At 41.8% G+C, this 17,114-nt stretch overlaps 1 protein-coding gene and 1 long non-coding RNA gene across 3 annotated transcripts in view; one reads left to right on the forward strand and one right to left on the reverse strand.

Moving 5' to 3' along the window:
• NHS (NHS actin remodeling regulator) overlaps window positions 1–17,114 on the reverse strand; it is a 342,238-nt gene that overhangs the window by 151,703 nt on the left and 173,421 nt on the right. The window lies entirely within an intron of this gene.
• Window positions 3,818–16,039, forward strand: LOC311602295. The gene is made up of 4 exons (XR_014780717.1): window positions 3,818–4,122; window positions 8,411–8,488; window positions 13,525–13,617; window positions 15,256–16,039. It is a non-coding gene; the product is annotated as an uncharacterized lncRNA (long non-coding RNA).

Genomic DNA, 17,114 nt, shown 5'->3' on the forward strand with positions numbered 1-17,114 from the left:
CACTCCAGTGGTCCTGGCTACAAGGCTGCCCATTAAAGTTCAACTGAATCTGTTGAACAGGGAGGTAGTTATGCCATGTGTGCTTCCCTCATTGAACATTTACTTCTCAAAGTCCACTGTGAGCCAAGCTCCAGTCATGAGTAAAGCAGTGAATGTGAACAAAGAATTCAGTCTGGAGAGAAGACAGACATTTGTTTCCTGCCCTCAGTGACTATTAATAGCAGTGGTTCCTCCCAGGAGACCAACTGGAGCGATGAGGCAGACAGCTCTCTGGCAGGAGCAGTATATCTACACTCTGTCCTCTACCAAAAAAGCTAGTGACAACTTCAGCTAAAATGGCAACTGGTTCCCCCACACCACCCACCATGGAGATCTCCCGCTCAACTTGATTTCCTCAAGTCCTCAGCATTTAGCTACTTCAGACACGCTATCTACTTATATATTCATCACACTTACTGTTTGTTGTCTGTCTGCTCCCATTAGACCGTCATGACCACAAGTGCATGGATTTGTCTGCTTTGTTCGCTGACACAATTCCACCACCTGGAATAACACATTGTACCTAGGTGCTCAATAAGTACCTATGGAACTGGGAGTGACAGCACATGGCTGCAATCCTAGCATTTTCAAGGCTGGGACAGCATGATTGTGAATTCAAAGCCAAGATGGGCTCCAGAGTGAAAATCTGTCACAAGCAGAACAGAACAAAAAAATAAAGCCAGCTAGGTAGTGCATGTTTAGAACTCTGCACTAGTGCTATGTAGGCAAGGGCAAGAGGACCATGGGTTCAAGACCAGCTTAGGTTACATAGAAAATTCATGTCTCTCTCTCAAAATTTTTCATTGTTGTTGAACTGGCTAATAAAAGCTAGCAGCTGAAGAAACCTTGTCATCAAGAACCTAAAAAAAGACTGTACATGTCAAATTAGGATATGGCATTAAAAAATGCTCAACTGAAGGTTTTCGTCATAGCTGTACAGACCATTTTTCCCTTCTGTTTTCTGACATCAGCAGAGAACGAGGAAGAGGTAGAGATAATGACTAAAATTCAGGAAATATTTTTGAGGTGCTTGTCTTATTTGAGGTCCTTCCAAATAGCAGAATCTGAAAGGCTAATTTGAATGAAAGAGGTTTTCCTTTGAAAAGCCAGTAAAAGGGAGGAGGCGAGACAGAGTAGGTATAAAATAACAGCAATTTCCGTGGGCAATAGTCAGGGCTCAGTGCTGCTAGATACCCTCTGAGGGAGTGTGCAGAACAAGTCACCAAGGGAGCGGGATCTAGAAGCTCCTTCCATCAAACCTCCATCCTCAGTTGAGGGGTCTGGGGGTGATGGGGAGGGTGAGCATGCCCCTGCAACTTAGAGAAAGACTCAAAGATTGTAGACCTTGAGGTAAAAAGCTGGAGGTGCATGACCGATCGCTCACTGACCTACCAGTGACCTCTTGGTGAGCCAAAGGGATAGGGGCAGGGACACTGTGAGCACCTGTTACAGAGCTCCACCATTTCCCTTTAGACCTCTACACCTGTGTGAGAAGCGGTAATTGGTTTTATTCTTTGTTAGTTGTCACGTCAGCCTGTCTCTCATTAGTCTGGTTGCCTAGTGTTTAGATTTTTTTCCCCTCTTTCCATCAATAAAAGCAATTGAAGTGTTTCCTCTGGGAGAAAGAGGGAGTGGGAGCGAGAGCAGGAGAGAGAGGGAGGACTTGAAAATAGAATCCTATAGTGTTTGGAAAAGACAGAAGCAAGACTGCTTTCAAATCAAAATAGGAGCAAGGAAAACACACACACACACACACACACACACACACACACACACACACACACACACACACGGGAAAATGCCTAGAGGATAGCTCCGCTTTTTCTCATTCATTGCTAACAGTCTAAAATAAAGCAGTCAAGAAATACGAGGCACTCTGATGTTCTCCAAACATCAACCTACTCAAGTGTAAAACATGACACACATTTGTTAGGAGCTAACTGTAACTGGTGTCATATAGTAAGGGCGTTTTTCCCTCTCCCCCACCCCACTCTCTTTCCTCGCTTTCAAAATGCAAAACTTCCAGGCCCAAAGAATCTGATCAGAGGAAATGCTTCTTCCCTAGAAATGGCAATAAATGTTTATAAAGGGAGTTTAAATTTCACCCTGCTTACGTATCTGAATTTGACTTCCTGAGACTGGACTTTCTGCTGGGATAAATGTACTGAGGGAGGTATTTGCTTTTCCTCTAAAACCAACCATGTCCACTGGCGTGTGCACACATGCATGTACACACAAGGGCACAAAAATATATACAGAGTAAGGGGGGAGAAGTATCATCTCCAGGTTATAATGAAGCTATTACAGCCTGTGGCTAGGGCTCAGTGGTAAAGCATTTTTTTTACTATGTGCTGAGTCTTAGGTCCGATCCCTCTATCAAAAAGTGCTCCTAAAACAAGACCTCCAATGTTGCAGGAAATGGAGGAACGAGGCACTCTGATGCTCTCCAAGCATCAACCTACTCAAGTGTAAAACATGACACACATTTGTTAGGAGCTAACTGTAACTGGTGTCATATAGTAAGGGCGTTTTTCCCTCTCCCCCACCCCACTCTCTTTCCTCGCTTTCAAAATGCAAAACTTCAGTAAAATAATAGCCTACATCTACTGAACCCTTACTATAATGCCAGGCACAACTGTAAGTAGTTTTTTTGTTTGTTTGTTTGTTTGTTTTTTAATTCATGGAGATATCCTAAGCAGCCAGATCCAAGAACTTACTACTGTGATTGCCTCAGAGAGTGAGTGGATTTTCTGGTGTACGTGAGAAAACACTGCAGTAGTTGTTGACTGTTACTCTATATGAGGCTATCTTGTTTGTGTTCTGCATATTTGGAGGTGTGGAACTCATTTAATCCAGACACTCCATACAGCCCTTTATTCTTCTAGTCCCATTGTTGTAGAGGCAGAAACTAAGACATAGTTAATGACTTGTTCAAGGTCGTTAAACCTGTTAATGGCAGAGACGAACTTTGAACCCAGACAACTTGAGCTAATTTCTTAACTATTAACTAATCCAAACTTGGCCGGCAAAATGCCTCCAGGCTCTACCTTTGCCTACCTGGAATCTTAACAAAGTATGATTCGGGGACTTAGTGTCCTCAACTAAAATCCCACAGTATGCTTCTTCGCTATTGAGTGCATATACTTTTTCTGATCCTTTCTGACAGCTGGAAAATGCTGAGTCCTTAGCAAGAGATATTGAATGTTGGAAAAATTTAATAACTCATTCACCACAGAACTGTTCAGGAAAGTCATTCTAGCCATTGGTTTGTACATCCTTTGACAGTATTTAAAAAGTGCTAGTTAGAAGACATACTTATATTATCTTAGGCTATATCTTTTGTGGTTAGCATGATAGTACCCAGATGGTACAGAAAGTTTGTTGAATGAATAAATGGGTGAAAGTTTTAGAAGGGAATGTACTATCCTTTACATTGCAGAACTGTACTACTAGGAGAGTCCTTAGGAAGATTATACTTTAAGCCCTTACTCCTCCCCCTTTCTGAAGACAAGGAAAGAATGCAGGAAATAGAGTAGGGAAGATAGAATGAGGAAAACAGTCTTATTTCCAGCTCTGCTTGAGTCCGTTTTCATCTCTTCCACCACTGTATTCTAGCTAAAATTAAAACCAACTTTTAACATGTCAACTAATAAACCAGAAGCATGTTCCAAAGTCAAATGTGAATGATTCCTAAGTTGTTAATAATTAGGGAGGCACATTCTGCTAGCAAGAAAAAAACAAGCTTGAGATTATATTTAATTTAGCAGAGATGAACTTGTGAAATTCAGGTGCCTGAGGGTGTAGAGATGTTCAAATTTCAACCTGGTTTAATATATCCATCATATTTCATTCTCTGGTTTAGACAATAATGTAAGGAACATTTGGTGTAATTGAAATGAAGATGATATGAAATTTAAATAGTCATTTACTGGCAACCTCAAGAAAATTTGTGGAGGTTCCAAATGGCTGCTATCTCCGGAGAAGGTCATCTTTATTTTCTTCTGCATCTGAACCTTTCCTCAAATTAGGTCCATCAGGCTTTCAACGGCTCCATGCAATTCCCTAGGTTCCTACTTATCTTTGGTGAGTTCTAATTGTGGTTTATAGAACTCATACAGTTACTCTTTGGAATACAGAGGAAGCTGATAAACCCTAGGAATTTTGGGTCTGGTAGGAAGAGCTGCAACACTAGCTACACATAAAGCCTGAAAGATTCAGGTCAGTTCAATTCTCATTGTTCTCCTCATGGCCTGGGGAATTGAAAAAAAAAGGGGGGGGGACTCAAGCAAGATGTCAAGCCCAAAGACCCAACCTTGAGGAACTGGGGGCCCGCCAGATAACATTTAAGGCATTTACTCTGTTTCCTTGTTTGCTCTCCTGCCTGTGAGCTGGGATGAGAATGAATATACAGTTTGTTTTCTTTGAAGATTGCATCTGGTGAGAGATTTGGGGACTGTATCAAGGCTGGCTGAGTGCCCATCCCTCAACCTTAAGATGCTCGCAGTGGAACAGACCTGGACAAGGTCCATAAAGTTGCCTCTTCCCATCACTCTTCTTTGTAAGGGAAACAAAAATAATCATGTGTTTATCTTCCTAACTGACAGTGTGCAGATGTGTTTTCTTAATGGCACTTACGACACATTTATTGTTTTTTCTTTGGTGTTTAGAACCAGAGCTTTTCCCATCTTTCTTAGCTACACGGGCCAAGACTATTGGTAACCTCTTGTTTTCTCAAGCTGATTCTATCACTCTGGTTGTTTGTTTTGTTTTTTAAGTAATTTAAACCACACAAGTAGCCCATGGGAGAAGGGTTATTTAATCGAGAGAATGTTTTTTGAACAAGGGGAATATCTTCCCATAGTTCATCCTCTGGCTGAGACAAAGGTATGAGGAAGTGAGGAATGAGGAAAAACGGAGTTTGCTTTATATCAAGCCTTCTGAGAAAAATTCGAGGAATCTGAGAAAGGTATAAAGAGACCAAACTCCAGGCATTTCTTTACCTTTGTAAGAAAATGTTCCTAGTAATGTAGAGAAGTAACTCTCAATGGTGCAAAGGCAAATCCTTAAATCACATTGAATTGGCTTATTGGCTTGCATTCCATATTATTAAATTATTTAAAAGTGGACATGTACATCAATTGATTGTATTGTGCATCACAGAAGCAACTATCTCAGGTGGCTGAGAGCAGTAAAGGAATTACATGCAAGATACTTTCAAATGCTACTTAAGGAATGGCATTTTCTGGACACTCTGGACACCAAGAGTACTCCTGAACTAATTGCCTTCCACCTTTCATTTTGTGCCCTGACACAAGGCATAGAGAATAAATTGTAATAGGTGCCCTCTTCCTTCTTATGTAATGGATCTGTAGCCTTATATTGTTGTGTTGTGATTCTGTGGAAGAGTTGATTCTAGAATGAGACAAAACCTACTTAAGTCACAAAATGTCAGGCAAGAAGTATAAACACAACTTTCAGGGGGTGGCACATGTCTTTAATGACAGCACTCAGGAGACAGAAGTAGGCAGATGTTTGTGAGTTCAAGGCCAGCCTGATCTAAATAGTGAGTTCCAGGACAACCAGAGTGAAAGCCTATCTCAAAGAGAGAGGGGGAGAGGGGGGAAGGAAAAAGAAAAAAGACCATGTGGAGTGAGAAAAGTTGTACAAGCTAACCTATAGTCACATCTTGTCGTGCTTCCAAATAGGCACCCCAGATGTTACAGACAGCAGCCCTTTGTGTATCAACAAATATTTATTACACATCTACCAAGTGCTTTAAATACAGTCAGTAATACAGACATCAGGTAATTGTTTTCATAGAGCTTATAGCTTGAGGGAGAGGAGTAAAGAGAAATGCCCCAGTCAAAGAACTGAAAGTGTTCAAGTGTTGAGCAGATCAGGGCACAAAAATGTGGCTGGGTTACAATAAAATGAGAAATAGAACTCAAATGCCATGTTAAATTCAGAAGGATGAAGAAATGGAGAAAAGAGCAGAGGAAACAGCACCTATTCTGTGAGGAAAGAAAGATTGTGTTTATAAAAACAAAGCAACAACAAAAAATCTGTGGGGAGGGAGTGTTGAGCTGACGGATGTATGGGGCAGGGGGGGAGGGCACGACCTGTGTTGCCACAGCATGAACCTGGAGAGGTGCGTAGACCATAGACCATTCTGTGTATCCAGAGCCCCGAATTTCATCCTTAACTTAATGAGAAATACGTGAAGACTTAGTCTTATCCATGAGGTAAAAGATTAGTTTCATGACTATCTGAAGAACAGGGATAACAGGAAGGAGAAAAATGCAGTGGTGAGAGGAGATTGGGAGGAGCAGTTAGTGGATGTCGCTCCCCCACCCCTGTCCTGTTCCATGGTCACTCTCTGAAACATGGACACCATGTTAAAAGAGACTTTTTAATAATTTGTCTGAGTACCAGGGCCATTCTATGCCTCAGTTCTCCCAACTGTGAATGGTAGATGAAAATAGTACCTAAACTCTTACAGCTGTTTAAGATTTACATGTTAAAGGTACGAACAAAAACAAAAATTGAGGGCTATTGTTTTTACATCACATGATAGCAACTAATATTTTCTGATAGTTTACAATGTTTCATACACTGCCTAACACTTAGTTTTCTAACCTTAAAACTAAGGTAACCTTAAAACTATGGTAAACCATATGGTTTCTCTGTCACCTGCTAATATGAACATTGCATCCAGTTCTCACGGAAGATGAAAGGCCTCTCTGGGGCTGCTTTCTACATGATATAGCTCGCCTAGATGCCACTATGCAGTTGACAGAACTGAGCCATATACAGTTCTTACTGGCATGCCTAGCAACCATTAATTAGTCCATGGTTTTCATGTGAGCTGAAACAAGACAATAGCGAAGGTAAAATCTGGTCTCTTTGTTGTTCACAGGTGAATCTCAGGAGCTTGCCTAAATGACTGACTCCGAGGACCAGTTACAGAGTGTGTGGAGTTAGGTGGGAGGGCTGAGGGAGGAGAGTAGTTACCCCTGTATTTGGAAGAGAAGGGAAATTGGGCAAAGGGTGGACATTCTGCATAGCTTTATTCACATTACTTCTCTACCTTCTTTTTAATCTACTCCATTTTACTTTCTCTTTTTCCTCATTTTTCTATCCCCATCTCTCCTCCCTCTTCTTTCTGTCTCCCTTCACTTTCTTCTCTCTTTTCTCCTTGTTTTTCTTTCATCTTTTACTTCTCTCTCCTTACTCCCACCCTCCTTCCTTTCAGCCCCCTCCCCCCAATAAAACAGCTTCTTTTCTTCACTTCTGACTGTTTTTCTTCAGGACTATGGGGGCATGGACAATGTGTAGGGGAGGTAACAGCCCCGGGAAACCATCCATTTCCTTCTAGACAAAGAGCAACAGTCGGCACTGCTTGATTATTTATTTTTTTTCCCCTCCAGGCTATAGATCATTCTCCAGTGAATGAGACAGCACATAACCCCGGTACACTCCACCAGGGAAGCAGCCTGTGTATGCATGGGGGACTGGGCTGAGGGGGGAAGGAAACCAACTGTCGTTTTCATTTAGGTCATCATAGAAAATGAGGTGAACGGGTGGCAGGGAGTGGGCATGAGTACGCCTAAGCACAGTGACTGCAGTCTGATTCCCTTCCAGCTTCGCCTTCTGTCCAAGGCTTCACATGCACTTGCCACACACTGATTCTTTCAATCACCCAGCACACCGCTGGTTACTAAGGAACACAGGATCAGACCACTTTGGGCCCTGATTGAGATGAATCATTTACAATTCTGTAATTATTTTTAAAATAAATGAATTAACTATGAGCCTCACCCTAGAGGCCAAATCTTCAGTTCAGTGTTAAGTAGAATCGAGATGAGAGCTATTATTAGCTTTATATGGGAAAGGGATGTTTTGCCGTTTGCTTTCACATTCTGGCACACAGAAAAGGGCTCAGTTTGATAGGCAGATGATTAATAGTAATAATAATAGTAACAGTGATAAGGTAAGTCAGAGACAGACCCACTCACTCAGTGCCCAGGTTGGTTTAGAAGCCCCACAGGGTCAAGCAGAGTAGGCAGAAGTCTGCTCTTACTTGCATGAGGCCAATGTCCGAGTATTTATGGCATATTTCATAGACACTAAGAGCGGAAAAAATCCTTGATGTTTCCTCTCCTATAATCACAAGATCAAAAAATGAGGTGTGTCAAGGACCTTTTTAAAGGGAAAACTTCCATGAATAAAAAACAGGGCTAGTGTGCTTAGACTCTCGGCATCCTCACTCAGCAAGCAGGGCAGTAGATGAAGACAACGAATCTTTAGGGTCACTTTTAGTTCTCTGTTTTCATAGTTCATTCATTTACCGAGGAAATTCATTCTACAACAGATTTATTGAGGAACTAAACCCAGAGCTTTAGGCTGTAGCTGTTGTGAACAAAGAAACAGATGAGCCCTCTCTTCTCAGGTGAGTAAAGTCTAGTGAAGGCTGTTATGTGGAACATTAAAGCAACAGCTCACAAATAATCATGAGAATGGGAGCTACAGTTCAACATCCATGCCTCCCACAACCCTCTCCCCTGCCCGAAAGGAATCCTGGAGCATCTGCTGTACATCAGAAGAAATGATCAGCGAAAGCCGTAAGGTAGAAAGGCAATTAAATCTCTGTGAGGAGATTCTTGGCTTGAAATAGTCCCTTCCAAACTGTGGCTGTAGGAAAGGTAGAGCGACAATGCTTGGGAATTCTGTCATGGTTGGCTTGACCGTGAAGTGGATGCACAGGTGTATGGACATGAGGAGAACATAGCAGGTATCAGCTACATATGGCTGCTCTATAGATAATGATAAAAAATAGTGCAGCCGCTGTGACCTTTGTAGCTTTGACCCCTAAGTTGTCATCATTTTTCATGGCCTCCAAATGTAGAAATCAGTCGTTTTCCTGAAGAATGTGAATTACCAGTGCCTACTTCAAGGCTGGTGTAAGGATATGAGAGTCAGCTGGTGAGAGATGCTAACCTACAGACCAGCAGTCCAAGGAGTGTGACTTTACTGTTCTTCATTTGAGGTTGCACTGTAGTAAATAACTAAAACCTGGAAATTTGTCACACGATCCACTACTGATACCAAACGTCTTCAAATCCAAAGACTCTATGCAGTAATAACATCATTTCTTATGATTATGTGAATTTGCTGGGTGGTTCCTCTGCTGGTTTTGCCTGGAACACTCTGATGGGCTATAGCTGGCTATAGCAGACGTGAAGGTCTAATATGAGCCTCCTTAAGTTTTAGTTGGTGGTGCTGGCTGTGAATCGGGTCCTTGGCCTGTCTCCTACACAACCACTCACTGGCCACTAAGCCATACCTGCTTCCTTCTAAGGCAGCATCTACATAGTGTTTAAGGGACACAAAGAAGACACTGCAAGGCCTTGTAAAGGGTCAGGTTGTGTAACTTGACCAGAACCGCCCCATCTGTCACCTTTTGTTGCTCAAAACAAGTCAAAAGGTTTGTCCAGATTCAGTGTGGTGGGAGTTACTGTGAAGAACTCACGGCTGCATTTAATTTGCCAGAGGGATGAGAAAGAAATCTTAAGGGGAGTTTTGCACTTCGGTTAACTTGAGGCACAAGGCTCTGCATGGAAAACATCAGCCTTGTCTTTGAGCTGTGGCTGAGAAGAGTTCTGAGCCTAAATAAGCATTCCTACACTCAAGAATCTGGGAGGGGTTGGAAGGTGCACAGGATATATCTCTTAAAGTCTGTATGTTTAGGTTAAACCTATGAAACTGCTGATATGCAACCATTTGAGCTAAAAAGAAAGGTAATTTCACAGATTCTAATGTGACACATGCTGAAAAAGCAACCTCTGGTTTACAGCTGTTAGAGGGAGGAAGGTCCCAGGAAGACAAATATGCTGCCTGATCATTGCCAGTTCTACAACATATACCACACACGTTTAAATGTTTGTATGAAATTCTGAAGTCATAGAAGGGTTTTTCATTTGAAATCTTTGAATGGCACAAGATGGTGTAGCAAGCACAGGATTCTGGGGAGCAAGAGTCCTTTATCTGAGACAATAGTTCCCAGTCAGAAGTCACTGTGCTTTCTCTGGATACTTGCCAATGTCTGAACACGTTGTTTTGTTTTTTCGTTTGTTTGGTTGGTTTTTTTGGTTGTTTTGTTGTTGTTGTTGTTTTTGTTGTTGTTGTTGTTGTTGACACAATGGGAGGAAGACCTGGCTGGCATCTAGTAGGACAGTAAAATGAAGTTACACTCTACTAAATAATCTTACATGTACAGGACATTCTCAAAATGCCTGGCCCTAAGTGCCATGAATGCAAAGGTTCTGAAAATAGGGCTAGGTAGACAAGAGGTCATTGAAATCCAAGCCTCCTTTGTCTTGACTTCAGCAGGAAATGGTGTGATTGCTTTTAGCAGCTTGGCTTGCTTACAAAATTCTACTCTTTATGTACTTGTGATAGGACTTCTCTGAGTTTTCTGATTATTTAGATTTTATAGAAATGTGTATGAATATACATCTAAATGGCCAGATAATATTGGGTAATACTCATAAATTAGAGTATAAACATACACTGAGTCTGAAAGAACATTCCTTTTGGGAGAACGCATAGTTATGCCAAATTTCGCAGATTTAACATACCACTAAAGTGAACACGTCTGACTGACAGCTACATACTGCCAAGGCTGCTTTCAGGGCTTTCCTCTCTTGCTTCCTTTCTCACCCCAACATACACACTTGCCACCCACAGAAACCATGCATAGCTCTTTCTTCGTGGCTTTCCATTCAACCTCTCATCATACACCAATCCCAGAGAATGACAAAAATCTTCTTGTGTGACTGATCAGCCTTGTGTGGCTTTTGTGGTTATGATATAAAATCCCCTCCCAGAGTTGAACAAGACTGATGTGTCACTAAATCTTTTTATTCTCGATGCCTTTCATCTTTTTCAACCTCTGGCACTCTCTCAAGCAGTGTCAAGACAATCAAGAGTCATTAGGAAGCCTTTCTGCTGCAAAGGTCCAACTTATAAACTCCAGACCTGGGTCCTTCGGGAAAGAACAAAAAGCCCCAACAGCTTCCTTTTTTTGGTGCTTTCCCCATTTTTACCTTTTTCTGTTCTTAGCAGAGATACAAGTGCACTGAAGGAAGCCTGCTTAGTCCATCCCACCTTTAGCAAACATTCTCCATATGCTAGGCATTAAGCTCAATCCTGACCTAACACATCATCTTATCCTCCCTTTCCCTAGTCCACTATGGCAGCTGAACCTCACCAGTTTGACTAAAGAGGCCATGAGAGCCTCTTTTTCTCTCTTGGTCCCTTCTGTATCACAGGTGCTTATCTTATGGTCTCAGCCATAAAATCCCTATTCATTTCTCATAGAAAAAAAGTACATGCCACAGTCATAAAGAGAACCTAGCAAGGCACAAACAAATTATGTCACCGAAGCTGAGGGAGCTTGCTTTCTTGCTGGGAAGTTACTACCTAGCCTACAATGACTTGACTTGCCAGCATCCTACGTCAACATATTTTGTCTAAGATCTGCAATAAAAATTTCAACTGTTGGTCCACAATTCAGACAGAATGCTGGGGAGTCAGCAGGTATATCTCATATATATTGGAATGTACGAGTGTACCGAAAACTACTAAAATCTGAAATCTCATACCTACTTCCTCTGAAATTTCAGTGTGATTTTCATTCAGCAAAATACACATATTTTTAAATGGATAACATGATTAAGTTGGATGAATGTATGTGCCATGGGTGTCATAATACTATCTTCTTGGTTTTTAAAAACTATTTACAAAATAATCATTATTTTAAATATCCCATGTGGTTTTATTAATATCTTAAAATATTTAGGGACTATAGCAATGGGGAAATTTCTTGCTCCAGCAATCTATGATCTATCCACAAATATGCTTGTTTTTGTTTTCTTTTTGAGTAGCTGCCATGATCATGCTCTGGATTGATAGTCCTTTTGCCTCTCAGCCTTGATTCACAGCACATTTCTCCCAAAGGGTCACCAGCTGCATCTTTACGCTTTCCTCCATAACTGAGGAAGTCTACTCTGCCTCCAGGCTTGGCTAATCATGCTATGGAATTTGAAATCTCCAGGAGCCTCTGTCAACAGATAACTCTTGAGAGTGTAAATGCCTCAGCACTCTCTGACCTGAGGTAGGACTCGAAGCACTCCAGCTCCTCCGTGTTCAGGAGTCTCCCCTTGACAGCAGCTCTAGCTGCTAACAATGGTTGTTTATGCAGTAGTCTTTTCTTGGATTCATGACCTGCTCCAGCTCTGTTCTCTACTCTTCCTACCAGTATTGCTTTCACTTCATGAACTGCTTGCACTTGATCCTGTCTTAGGGTTTGCTTCTGAGCAACTCAAGGTAAAATGACTAACCCTGTCCCTATAGAATCTTTCATCGCTAGACGTTTTGTTAGATTTTGCTACACATACATGTGTACGTGTGAAGGTTAAAAAACATATGTTCTGAAAACACAGAAGCCAGAAACTCAAAACTCTGGTTTATCCAGACTAGGAATCGTTCTTGATCAAGCTACAACTTAGATCTCTCATATCACCTTTTAAGATGAGACAAATGTGCTCCAATTTCTTAATCTTCCTTCTTACAATCCTTTAAGAGCTTTCACTATTTTATTGTCCTGTTTGGGGAGGTTAACACCATGCTTTCTGTTCCAAGAAAAAACGTATCTTCCCTGAATTGCTTCAGTGACTCTTAATTATTAGAACTTTGCCCATATGCCCATGTGCATGCACATTCACACACACACACATTTGCATGCCTGTAGTCTTCAGAGTGACTCTGCCCACCAACTTGAGGAGTCAGAGCTGGGAACACAGGAAAGAAAGCTGTTCTTTGCTTTCCTCCTTCCAAGTCTCTATACAAGGAATGTTTGTTTGGATAATTGTGTGCACCCTAGTCTCCTTCTTAGACAGTGAAGTGGAGACAGCACCTCCCAAGTGGGTGATCTGGCTTGCCTTCCACATGTGGTCTTCTTGATCCAGCCTCCCCTCATTTCCTCCCATGGGCAGCTTTGGCCTTAAATCCCAAGAGAAACACTCTTGCCTTAGATAAGACTCCTCAATCATCCTGCTATAGATTACACAGAAAAAAAAAACCCACAATTCTAGGAATAGCTTTTCCTGCAGTCCAGATGTTTCTGTCATGCCCAATACAAATCTAGGAAGTATTTTCAAAAGCAAGAAAAAATTAAAACTAAAAGCCAGACTTCATTCTTCTCCATGGGTTAACCCAGAACCTCTTTAAATGCAATCCTGGGATTGGAAGCCAGGTTCAACAAAAATTCGTCTGCTCTTCTCTTTTGCCAGCAACACATTTTAAAAAAAATCTAATCTCTGTTTTCTTTACATGAATCTAGACCAAATGTGATTTCTCCCCTGCATGTGAAAATAAATTCTTTCAAATATAATTTTCTCCTCCTGCTTGTTCCTGCACCTCCAGAGCCCTTTGAAGGATGCAACTCCAGATGCAAAGCGCCTACTACTGCAGAGCTAGAGAGGACTTCTCAAGCCTTCCATGTCTTCTGGAGTGGGAGTGGAGAAGGGGATGTGGAGGTGGCCAAGTTAATCACATAGCACCTAAGATTCTTGCTTCACACTTCAAGATGGTATCTTCATACTCCCCATAAACAAGGATTGAGGGATTGGATGTTAGGAACTAGGTTTAAAAGGGAAACTATGAATCATACTGAGTTCCTCTTATCTGGATGTGTTCAATCTGTGCGAAATAGCAATAGTACTTGGTATTTCTTCTGAACCCCTGCTACTCAAAGTCTGCTCCCCAGATCAGCAGTAACACCATCTCTTGTGTACTTATCAGAAATGCCAATTATTGCGCCTCCACTCCAAACGTATAGAATTTAATTCCTAGAGATGATATTTAACAAGCTAGCTATGCTTTCCATGTGAGTCTATGCATGCTCCAGTGTGAGAAGTCCTGCTTTATTTAGGTTATTGGCCACATATACACACACAAACATCCCCATAGTCTTGGAACTTTGAGCATCATGGTAGTCTACTTAGGGAATAGATGTCCTATGGAATGTGACACATATCTAAACTAAGGTTTGAAAAATTATCACCCACTGTTAAATCTCTCCAAGTTCCTTCATCTTCTGACCCCATGAAGCATCAGTGCAAAAAAAAAAAGGAAGAATCTTATCAGTATAAAAGCATTATGTATCACTGCAGTTGTCAACATAACCACTGTCCCTTAGGTGAAAAGACACTCATTGCAATACCATAAATCTAAACATGCATCTCCAGTTGGGTTTCAAATTCTTGGCTACAAGTACAAGGAAGACATTTGGTTCAGCCAGCTGTACATCTCCACATATATGGGTCAGCAAGCAGTAGCTTTTGCAAGAATGATTTTGTTGGGTCAACCATAGCATAGTCCCTTGGTCTCCACCTGGCTTTGTTGAAAGCCACAGATCTCAAGCTGTGGAAGGGATTGCCTCTAATATACTTACCCCAGTGACCTTTCACCATCTAAAGATGAGACTGGGAAGGCACTGCTTTGGCTTTTCTGTTCCTGGTAGATGATGATGATTCCATTAGGACCATTCAAGATGGCCCTAAAAGGTCTTTTTCCATTCAGGCTGTCATCCCTGCTATTTCCTCCTTACCACCTACGCCCCCAGTCTTCTCTGCCTATGTGGATTTCTTAAAAGGGCTCTTTGGAAAGGCACTGGAAACAACACAATAGTAAAAGATGGAAATGAGGCATTATAAGCTGAAAAATCTCACAGCTCTCTTCATGGATTGCAGAAATGTCTACAGCAGCTCAGAAAAGGCTGTGGCAAGGTTCCTAGGTTGACTATTTCTCCAAATACAAAATATCTCTCATACAAAACTATAGTGGTTAGGGGAACAATGTAGACACACTGGGCTGCAGAGAGTTTCCAAAATACTCTGGGAAAAGGTCTTATCTCTCCATGGGTAAGTTTCTCAAAACACCCAAGAGCTACCTGACTCATAATCAAAACAGCCAAATTGAAGGACTAAATGGACGTTCTCGGCATAGCATTTGCTCCAGCTGCTCTTGAGCGTCTTCCTTGCTTGCCTGCAGGGAGCAATTTCAAACTTATTGGACTTTGCTATTTATCACATGGCTTCCAGGCACCCAGGCTTGAGTGACCAAGTTTGGTCTTTTCTTTCCCATTCTAGGGAGCTCATAGCAAGTATCTGTTACTGGAACACTGAGGCCTAAGAAATCAATTGTCTCACAGCCCCTGCATACAAGGATTTCAGGACAACCAAGTGGGCGGTCCAGGACGTGAAGAAAAATAAAAGGAACCTGGGAGGCTGGGGATAGGCAGTCTGGGAGCAGATTATAGGTTTGGAAAAGAGTATCTTCTCATTACTGTTGTTTTCACTAATAAATCAGATCGCTCCAGCTCTTTCCTGCTTCAGGCTGGCAGGGCTAAAACACAGCTCTGAGTCATCGATGCTACTCAGGGCAAGTGCTTCCTGTGTGGGATTTGGGCATTTTCTCTTCTATTTTCTTGGCACAAAGAAGAAAGCAACATGAAGGGATGGAAGAAAGGAATGAGAGAAGAGTTAATCTGCTTTGTTATCGAATTCCTGATCCAAAGCCCATTCATGTTGCCTGCTAATATATTATTAAGGCCAGGAATGATGCTTCAGAGCCACCTGGACAAAAAGCCCACAGGGGCTTTTAACTATCTCCTCGCTCACTTTCTGCAACTCCCACCAGGAGGGGGAGGGCTGGCCAGGTTCTTATGTGGTGAGCCTGGCTCGGGTCTTGTTTGAATACTGTATTTCTGGGAAAAGAGTCTGTTAATATACCTGCTTATGGGGTTAGAAAGAGTAGTAATATTGAAGACACTCTCAACCAGATTTCCCTTCCCACACTCTATGTCTTATCACCTTCCATTGTAAAGCTTTAAAATGTAACACTTGAAAGGTCTATGATAAAGTTCTGGCAAGTTTTATCTTTTTTTTACTTTTTTTTTTTTAAAGGGCGGGGTAAGCTGATATGATAGGTGCCTCCTTTTCCATCTTTTTGATTCCTCAAACACAGACATAATGTTTTGAGCTGCAGCAGCCACCTTGGAGCCATGAGGAAAGGCCAAAGAGAGTTGCTGACACACCAAACTCACTCAGCATTATTGAGCTGAACCAATCCCTGCAGCCACCTACTTTCAGACTTTTCTTTTGTCCTAAAAGGACACTGGAACCTCATTTCATTTAATTTCCCCACCTGGAGTTCAGATTATCTATTCTCTGCAATGGAATGTATCCCTAACTGAGACAATTGCTCTCCCTAAGAAAACTACTATTCCCAGCAGATGGCCAGAGCCTCTCTCTATAGGCAACCATACAGAGCAGAGGCAGCATTCATGATATGTTTGGCTGTGTGCAGTACAGAACTCTAGGCACAGCATCCATGCTATATGATCATTAGACACTGACCTTGGTAATTCCTAGTTCTGTTGCTGACTTTGGCCCTGGATCAGTTATGTGACCTCTCTGAGTCTCAATTTCCCCTCTTCACAGAGGAATAACAATACTTTCCTGGCAGGATTCTTGTAAAGCTTAAAGATACATATAAAACATCTGGCACACAGCAAATCATCTATAAATAGTGACCAAATACTATACCGGAAAGCATTCTGTGTAGTGGGCTGGCAGCTATTTGGAGTGTCCTGCATAGAAAAACTTCAGTATTACTGAGAGTCCCCTTGTCCCACAGCTACAGGGAACTTCAGAGAGTGAAGGAGCAACAAAAGCATAGAGCAGCATAAAAGAGAAATGACTATCCTGAGGAGTCACCCCACTCCATTTGGGACTTGCCCCTGTATACCTGCTGCATGTTACCATTATGGGATAGGTGGTTTTAGCCACGGTGAAGTTGAAAATACAGGCATTAATAGACCAGAGGCCTCACATTCCATGAAAAACGGGTTATTATCTTTGTCTCAAGTAGTGTGCCCTGAAGGGAATAGCAGATTAGGTACAAGAGTCGACACTGAGATGTCTAGGGAAGGACAGCCTCCAAGGGCATTT

Source organism: Acomys minous, assembly GCF_964271855.1.
Source record: "Acomys minous genome assembly, chromosome: 7".
Classification (NCBI taxonomy): Eukaryota; Metazoa; Chordata; class Mammalia; order Rodentia; family Muridae; genus Acomys; species Acomys minous.